Here is a 9,338-nt window from a genome sequence, read left to right on the forward strand (position 1 = left end):
ATGTAGGTTCGATCTTGACCTTTGGTGTTTTTAAGTCTTCATGTTCTCCCTGTGATCATGTAGGTCATACCTGGATGTTCTGGTTTCCCCCCCCCATGTTCTAAAGGTGTGTTGATTAGTTAAAATGGCTGTAAAATTATTTCAATAAGGACATTGGGATATACAGTAACTACAATTTACTGTAAGTTGCGGCACATGAATGGCAAGAGAATCAGGGAAGATCTGTGTGAGATAGAGTAGGTTACTAGGAAATTAGAAGAGAAATATGACTGATGAAAGTCCTCTCAGATCTGGCATACAGTCAATAGGGCAAATAGCCTCTTTCCATGCAATGGAAAATATGAAAAATCACCTCATTAACATAATTTTCAAGCATGTAACTATATAATTGTTAAATCTTAGTGATTGACCTGCTCCTCTTCTGGTGCATTAATGGAAGAGCATTTTTCTAAGTACTACCAAATCACAAAAATATTATATCACTGCTTTAAATTGTAAAGACCAAATGGAAATGTCATCCAATCCTGATACTTTCAAGTTACCATTAATATAGAAAACAATGCATGAACATTTAATGTAATGTCACTTAATTCCCACAGCTATCAGTATTTCCTGTTTAAATATCTCATTAACTTAAATTTGGAAACATTTTAATTTATGATTTCAATTCAAGTGAATGTTAGTTGTTACTGATGATGTACGATTGCATGACTTTAGTTATTTATTTGTTCTAAAATTGTTATACCATTCAATTTGTACAAGCATCGACACAGGAGAAAATGCTGATTCAAGCACATTCATTATTTGCTAACATCATAAAAGGTAATAGGGTGTTTTGCATGTTCTGTAAGATGATTTCAACAATGGTATTAGGATATAAATACAATTGATGGCACTGGATTATATGCTGCAAATAGTGAGAATTACCAAAGCGTAGCCTTGCAACTGGTACCATGTAGTCCAGTTCAACCCGTGGGACATGCTCATCCTTCATGAAAAATCTGCTTTGGGGGACCAGGCGGAAGAGATCGTTATGGCTGGAAAGGCAACGCAGCAACACACTGTGGAATGCGAAGGGCTAGTCAGAGCACTAAAGATGACATGGCCATCCATTGCAGCCAAGAAGTCTCCAGCCGTGATGATTTTTCATACCACTGGTCTTTGACTTCTGCGGCCGAGAGGGTGGGGTTGTTACAGTGCTACAGCTTCTCCACCTTAAACTCATTCACGCACAGGTTTTTGTGCAGCTCTTTTCTCTATAAAAAGTCCTGTGGCGATGGGTTAGGAACAAAGCGACAGGTAGAGGTTGCTACTGGGAGTCGGAGCCTATGGACCAGTGGTCGCTCTTCTTTGTACCAGGGCAGCAAGTATGTTCGGCAGTGATGACCACTGGCTGAACTGGAGATGTCTCAACCAACTGCGAACCGGGATTGGGCGGTCAAGGGTGACAATGCACAAATGGGGCTCCATCGAGGGTACAACAACCTGTCTGGGTCTGTGTGCCACAGTCAAAATGCAACACCTACTGTAATGCCCATTGCTGGATAATCCATGTACTACTGCAGATCTTGCACTTAACACTCCAATAGCGCAACGATGTGTACAGCAGTGGCGAGCCACTATATAACATAAGGACATGAAAAATCGTGCTGATGGACTAGGCACGTCATCAGGATGGATGAAACTCGCATGCCTCGACATGTCTTCTACGGCGTGCTCTCCAAGGGACAAAGGAACCGTGGGCGTCCCAGGAAGCGGTACAAAGATTACGTCAAGGACAATCTCCATTATTGTGATCCTGCGCCCAAGCAAAAGGAAGATTGCGCTAGCGACAGAACACGCTAGCGCACAGCAGTGCGAACAGCAGCCTGCAGCTTCGAGGAGCGCCACCTAGAGCAACTTAAAAAGCCAGGGAGAAGAGGAAGGCTGCCGCCCAGAACCCGCCAGCGGTGACCTTCATCTGCCCCCACTGTCCTCGAGTGTGCGGTTCATGAATTGGACTCATGAGCCATGTTAGAACTCACCAGAACTGAGTGCATAACGCGCCATCGTTGTTACCAATGAGCCACCATCACAAGTGGTATGAAAGTGATGAAGAACAGTTTGTTTTCAAAATGAGGTGTCCAAGGGGTCAATATTCACACTATTGGATTTTTTTTTCATGTTCAGAAATAGAGCAGGCATAATTTCAGAGAATGGCAGTAGACTTCAGGAAAGCATAGATACATTGCAGACATTGTTGCACATCTGGCAAATTAAATTTAATGCACAGTAGTTTGAAGAAATACATTTAGGGATAAATTTAGGAGAAATAACATAAATTAAATAGTGCAATTCAAGATTGCTGTAGCTGAGATCTCAAATGAAAACTATCTTTTTTTTAAAGAGTAACCGACAAAAACTTTGCTCCGTGGAGAAGCTGTACAAGATATTGGCAACAGAACATTTGGAGTACTGTGTACAGTTGTGGCTACCCTATTGTAGGAAAGATGTCATTAATTTGGAAAGATTGCAAAAGATTTACCAGGCTTTATTACTGGGTCTGGAGAGTTTAATTGAAGCAGTGGCTGTAAAGGCTGGGTCTTTTTTCCCTGGATGTAGGAGGCCAAGGGGTGACCTTGGTTTATAAATCATGAGTGGCATAGATAAGGTAAATAGCCACAGTCATTCAATTTACATGGTGAAGTTCTAAAACTAGAGGGCATAGGTTTAAGGTTAGAAGGAAAAATTGAAAAAGGACCCAAGCGGTAACATTTTCCCACTCAGGGGGTGGTGTATATATGGAACAAGTTGCCAGAGGAAGTGGTGGGAAGTAACTGCAGATGCTGGTTTAAACCAAAGATAGACACAAAATGCTGGAGTAACTCAGTAGGACAGGCAACATCTCTGGAGAGTAGGAAAGGGTGACGTTTCAGTTAGTGAGTAGTGGTAGAGTGGTTGTAATAACGTTAAAAGACACTTGGACTGGTACATGAAGATGAAAGATTTGGAAGGATATGGGCCAGGGCCAGGTAAGTTGGACTAAGTTGGGAAACTTGGTCAGTATGGGTGAATTGGGTTAAATAGTAAGATTAAATGAGAACTTACCAGTTTGAAGTTTGATCTTTATTTTATGAGGAGTTACGATGAGGGACTACGTGAAGAAGACCCCATCCAGGCACACAAGCGTCAATCTTCAAAGCAGCGGTGTGAAATCACAGATGATAATTTACCGAAGCATAATAGTAAGGTACGTAAGACAAACATAACTTACAGTTGATCTTTATGATGGTGGGAGCGGAGGGCACGTAGTCCCTCATCATAATTCCTCATAAATTAAGATCAAACTTTAAACTGGTAAGTTCTCGTTTAATCTTACTATTTTACTTCGGAGTCACGTGAGTGACTACGTGAAGATTTTAAAGCTTTTGTGATTTCATGCCGTAGATTCAAATCCAGGCATCTCACTGCATTGATTGACTCTAAATGAGTGAAAACAATCAATAATATACAATCATAACATTCATGTAATCAGTTATTGGTTTTTATTTATCATAATCAAAACATTTCTGTCCCCTTTTTTATCACAGGGGAACATTTAATACCGAATCCAAAACAGCACCACAAAATACACCAGGGTCTGAAATCTCTTTATGGTAATACTTGTGAAACATCCGTTCACTTGTCCATCCTGCAGCCGCGAGGATATGGTCCATTGGAATGTCCAAATCCTTGGCCGCCGATGTTGTTGCTGCCCTGGTAGAATGAGATTTAAATTTGTCAGTATTAATCCCTGCATCAAACAGCACCTGCTTCAGCCACCTGGAGATAGTCTGTACTGACACTTTCTTATGTGTTTTTTTATGGCTGACGAACAATGCTGATTCTGCACCTCTTAAGTCCTTGGTGGTCACAATGTAACATTTTAAATGTGCCACTACACAGTCTTGGATCTGTAGGGTATGCTGCAAAGACCAATTTACACCCCGTGACTCCTGGTCTGCTCTGTTTGAGTAAATCATAGACATAGAACATAATTGCCTCTGCTGTCATTACCATTCTGTCTATATGTAATTTATGTAATGTCTGTACTCTTTGTGCTGAAACTAATGCCATTAGCATGACTACCTTCATGGTAATTTTGTCTAAAGACAAATTTGAAATGGGACTCCATTCCCGAAGTAACATCAGCACATCCCTCACATTCCAGATTTCTGTATATCTGGGTCTAGGAGGTTTGGCATTGAAGATTCCCTTCATTTACCTACAGACCAATGGGTGTGATCCTAGAATCCTAAAAGTTCTGATGCTCTCCATAAATATGCAGAGAGGGCACTCCTTGCAGTATTGATCGCACTATAACTTAAATTTACATCAAAATGTAGTGTTGACAGAAATTCTAAAACATCTGAGATTTCTGCAGTGTGGTCTGAAATATTCTGTCTTGAGCAAAACACCTCCCATTTCTTAATGTAAGAAATGTACTGCTTCTGGGTATTATCTCTCCAGGCTCTTGCAATTACATCCATAGTGCGATCTGATAGTCCTCTTCCGAGATATGGCCTTTTTAGAATCTGCAAATCAACAAATCAATACGATCATGTAAAGGATGAAAATCACGAGTTACAGGGTGCACAAGTAGGTTTTCTTGTCTTGGAATATGCATAAGAGGTTCTGTGACCATTTTTAGCACTAGTGGGTACCATGGTTGTGTAGGCCAATCTGAGACCACCAACAATCCTGAAGCATCATCCTGCTTGATCTTTTGTAGACACCTACTAATGAGACAAAAGGGAGGAAATGCATATAAAAACATTCCACCCCAATTTAGCGAGAATGCATCCACCGCTGTTGTACCTGGATCTGGCTTCCATGAAACATATTGAGGCAATTGGTGGTTCAGTCTAGATGCAAACAAGTCAATTTCTGGCCTTCCAAATTTTGAAACAATGTTATTCAAAATGTCACGATTTAACATCCATTCTGTGCTATCATTACATTTTCGTGACCTGGTGTCTGCAATTATATTGAATTTACCTGGTAGGTAGATCGCCGAAAGCCAAATGTTTCAAATAATACACCAGTACCAGATAACGTTTGCCAATCTGTCACAAGCTTCTGACTTGATTCCACCCATGTGATTGACATATGCTTCTGCCGTAGTGTTGTCAATCTGAACCTGAACATCCAGATTTTGCACATTAGAGCAATAAGCTTTAAGGCCATGAAATGTACTTAATGATTCTAGGTAGTTAATTCCATGTGCTTCGAGCAAAGGTTCCTCTTCCACATTCCATCTACCTCCACAGCCGGTAATGGTATCAGTAGCGCCCCAACCTAGCGCACTTGCATCAGTCTGTAGAATGATAGCAGGTGATTCAACCAGAATTTTCCTGGAAGCATAAGAGACACTCTTAATCCACCATTGTACATCAGCCATTGCTGTTGCTGATAATTGCATGGGCCTATCAAAATGCCCTGAATGTATTTTTAATGCCTGTACCTTTGCTCGCTGCAGTTGCTGATAATGCAGTGGACCGAACTGCACAGCTGGAAATGAAGCGATTAGTTTGCCAAGTGAGCTTGCCACTTGCCTAATTGATGGTTGAGTTTGCTACAACCCTCAATTAACTGCAGCTTTTTGTCCTTGGGTAAAGTCACTATCATGTGTTCTGAATTAATAGTGAACCCCAAGTAATCATTTATTTGGAGACAACCTAGATTTATCTGGATGTATTAAAAAAACCCAGCCTTTGAAATACTGATACTGATGGTTCTGTTGTAGCTTGAGTATCGCCCACAATTAGAATATCATCCAAATAAGCCATTACCAAATGGCCCTGGGCTCTTAGCAATGCTAGGACTGGTTTTAACAATTTTGTAAACAATCTAGGGGCTGAGGTTAAGCCATTAGGCAATGCTTTGAACTGCCATTATTGATTCATCCAGTTAAATTTCAAATATCTTCAATCATTACCATGCTCAGCCACAGAGTAATATGCATCTTTGTGGGGGGATGATTTTTGTGTGTAAGTGATTATTTCAGTTTGTGTCCAAGATGGCAGTCGGAAGGGAGAGTGTATGCTGGCGCGATTTAGCTGCCGCTGCTCTCTCTTCACATTGTGTTTTTGAATTTTTTTTGTCTTTGGATCGAATTCCGTCTTTAATTTGTGTATTGGTGATGTCTTTATTATTTATTTTACGCCGATTATATGTTTTTTATTCTTGTTAAATTCTGTAAGGTGTCCTTGATACTTTTGAAAGGTGCCCACAAATAAAATTTATTATTATTATTATTATTATTATATCTATGCTAGCTATATAGCATTCTCTTGAAATTAGCTGCATAGCATTAGTAAATGTCTCAATTTTGAAATGCTTATACTGTACAAAAGGGTTAAGACTTGTTAGATCAAGGATGATTCTACAACCACCATCCTTTTTTGCTCTAGAAAAAATACTAGATATAAATTGGTTGTTTTGATAAACTGCCTTTTCAATAACCCCTTTCCTACTTAATATGTCAAGTTCTGCTTGAATGTTTCTATTTTCTTTAGAGAAAACATGCATTCTCTTTGGAACATGTTGAGGAGAATTCAAATGTGGGTAGAATTCAATTCTAAACCCCATAATACTGCACAGTATAAATGCATCAGATGTTATTTTTCGCCATTCTTTTAGGAAGAATTGTAACCTTCCCCCAATTTACGAATGTGAAACATCTAATATGTGTCTTCCAGAACCAGACCCACCTACCTCAGGGTTTGTGGGTGTCACATGTTGTACCTTGCCCCTTGTGGGAATGCCATGTCCTCCACGCCCTGGAGCAGTGCGCCAATAACGTGTATATGGGTACGAACGACTTGTTCCTTCACCAGCTCCAGCCACCCTTCGGTATGGATATTGCCTTCGAACTGATCTGCCAAACATCGGTGGTTTAATCATTCCCACAGTTTTTTCTTCTTCATTCAGGAGTTTCACCCTTTTGGCTAGATCTTCTCCAAAGAGTAAGTTCGTCAATTGTATATTTGATGGTTTACAGAGCCCTGCAAACTTAGGGGATGTATGTTAGGTCTTATAGCACTTTTACGAAGTTTATTTCGAAGTGTGCATTACACATTAGTGCCAAAACATCCTGTTGTGACGTTGTCACATGTTCTTCTTCCAGGTCTCTGGCAAAAGCCGTAATACTTGATCCCATTAATCTCAGCACCCACTCATTTCTTGTGCGCGTACTGCGGTGCCCAAATAGCCCCATGTTACATTATTCACTGCTGGGACTGCTAGCAATTCTGCGGGATTACATATTTTTTGATAGTCTCATCCATCGTTAGTTCTTCTAACTGATGGGAAAGCAGGTAATTTATAGTTGCTGCTATTTCTTCCGCTAATGGTTGTCCCTTCAGTCTGGGACCTGAGAATTTTTGGGCCAGACCTGGTACTTTGAGCTCTATTATTGGGCTTTGGTCCTCATATGATTCATTATTAGAATCTTCTGGAAATTCCTCCTCATAGTGGGGTTGACCTGGTATTTCTTCTTCAGGTGTTTCGTGCGCTGGCTCTCCCATAGGCCTACGCTTAGTAAACCCTTTGTCGGGTATTCCTCTAGCAGGCTCTTCCATAGAATCATATACTGGCAGCCCTTTTTTGGTTGCTAAGCTGGATCTCCTATAGACCAATGCCTATATTGTCTTTCTTCAGGCATTTCTGGTGCTGGCTCTCTCCTAGGCCAACCCACATATTATTGTTCATAAGGCATTTCTGGCGCTGGCTCACTTGTAGGCCAACGTTTCCCACGACCTCTCCTGGGTGTTCCATACGCTGGCTCTCCTGTAGGCCCGCGTTGACTGTACTCCCCCTGGAGTGTGCCTTTGTAAATCATTTTCCCCATGAGGAATTCTAATTATGCGACCCAATCTGACATGACCTCTTTCTGAGGTGAAGTAATCTCCGGGTCTGACTCATCCGAGTCTATTGGCCTGTTTGTTTTCTTTTTGGCCTTACTTACTTACATAGGTGCTACAACGGTACCTTTTTCTACCGTTACTGTAGTCGCTGGTTTTTCTACCGCAGACGTTTTAACGGGGCGCCCGCTACTCTCAGACACTCTGTCCTCGAGTTTTAGCTGCGGTGCGCTTCCCTTTACTTTTCCCACTTTTCTCCAGTTTAGACTTGCCTGTTACTCAGCACACAGTCTTCACGGAAGAAAAATGGCCTGAAAGTGAAAGTAAAAATACATACCTTCAGGTTTTCTTTCACTCACCGCTTGGAGGGCTCTGCTCCTCCCAACACGGTCGCAGCCGCTATGCGTCTGACGATATGACGCGTGTGCGCCTGGACGGGATCTTCTTCACGTAGTCACTCACGTGACTCCGAAGTAAAATGTCCAGTTTCTGTGCTGCATAACTCTGACTCTATCTCTAAGTCTACATTTGAATATTTATCTATTAGCCCAGTGAAGATAACTATTTTAGGGATGATTCTTCTATAGCTCTTTTCATATAGTCTAATGTCTGCATATGATGCCCCAAGAGCCTTTGCTTCTTTTCCATTGGCAGTACCTTTAAATGCAGACAAGTTGCTGTTAAGCTTGAGCAGTCAGTACCGTAAGCCGTGAGGTTTCAATTGTGTTGTAGCCTAGCAAAGAATGTTTATTATTATGAGTATTCTAAGACAGTAAGTGGTAATCTCCGATATTAAGTTATAGTTGATTATAGACATTGCCAAATATTTGCAAGGTGATGGTAGCTACAATCTATATCCCAAACATTTAAAGTTAGTTATGACAAGATCTATGACCCTTCACAGTGCAGACAAAATACATTTTGGAATATTAACAAATGTAGTTTTTAAATGTGTTAAGAAAACAATGACCTCTGAAATAGACCTTTTAGAAATCCCTTTCCTGTAAAGATATTCTTTGTGCATAGTTTAAACAAAAAGGAAACTTGAGAGGATGTAATTAATCAAAAATTACCTTTTCAACAGACAGATTCTGCCAATCATTTAATGTGCTTGATGTTTTTACATTAAAATTAAGTTGATTTAATATCCTGAAAGTAGTGTGTATCAGTTTTGTAATTTAAGTACCATAATCATGAAAGTCGTATGTGAAGGAAGCCATATTCATTATTAATGTTATCTCCAGTAGTTTGGCTACATCTATTCAAGTTTCTAAAAATAATATGGAGCATTCATGTTAGTGTTACGTGACTACTGTTTTATTTTTCTAAAGGAAATGGAGTGAACATTGAATAATTGAAAACATACTTGGGCAGTTCCATGCCAGTTTAATGTGATAGAATAAAACAAAATTTGCTTTAGTACATACAAACTAGGGCAAAAATATATTTAAACAA

Source organism: Leucoraja erinacea, chromosome 4 (genome assembly GCF_028641065.1).
Source record: "Leucoraja erinacea ecotype New England chromosome 4, Leri_hhj_1, whole genome shotgun sequence".
Taxonomy (NCBI): domain Eukaryota; kingdom Metazoa; phylum Chordata; class Chondrichthyes; order Rajiformes; family Rajidae; genus Leucoraja; species Leucoraja erinaceus.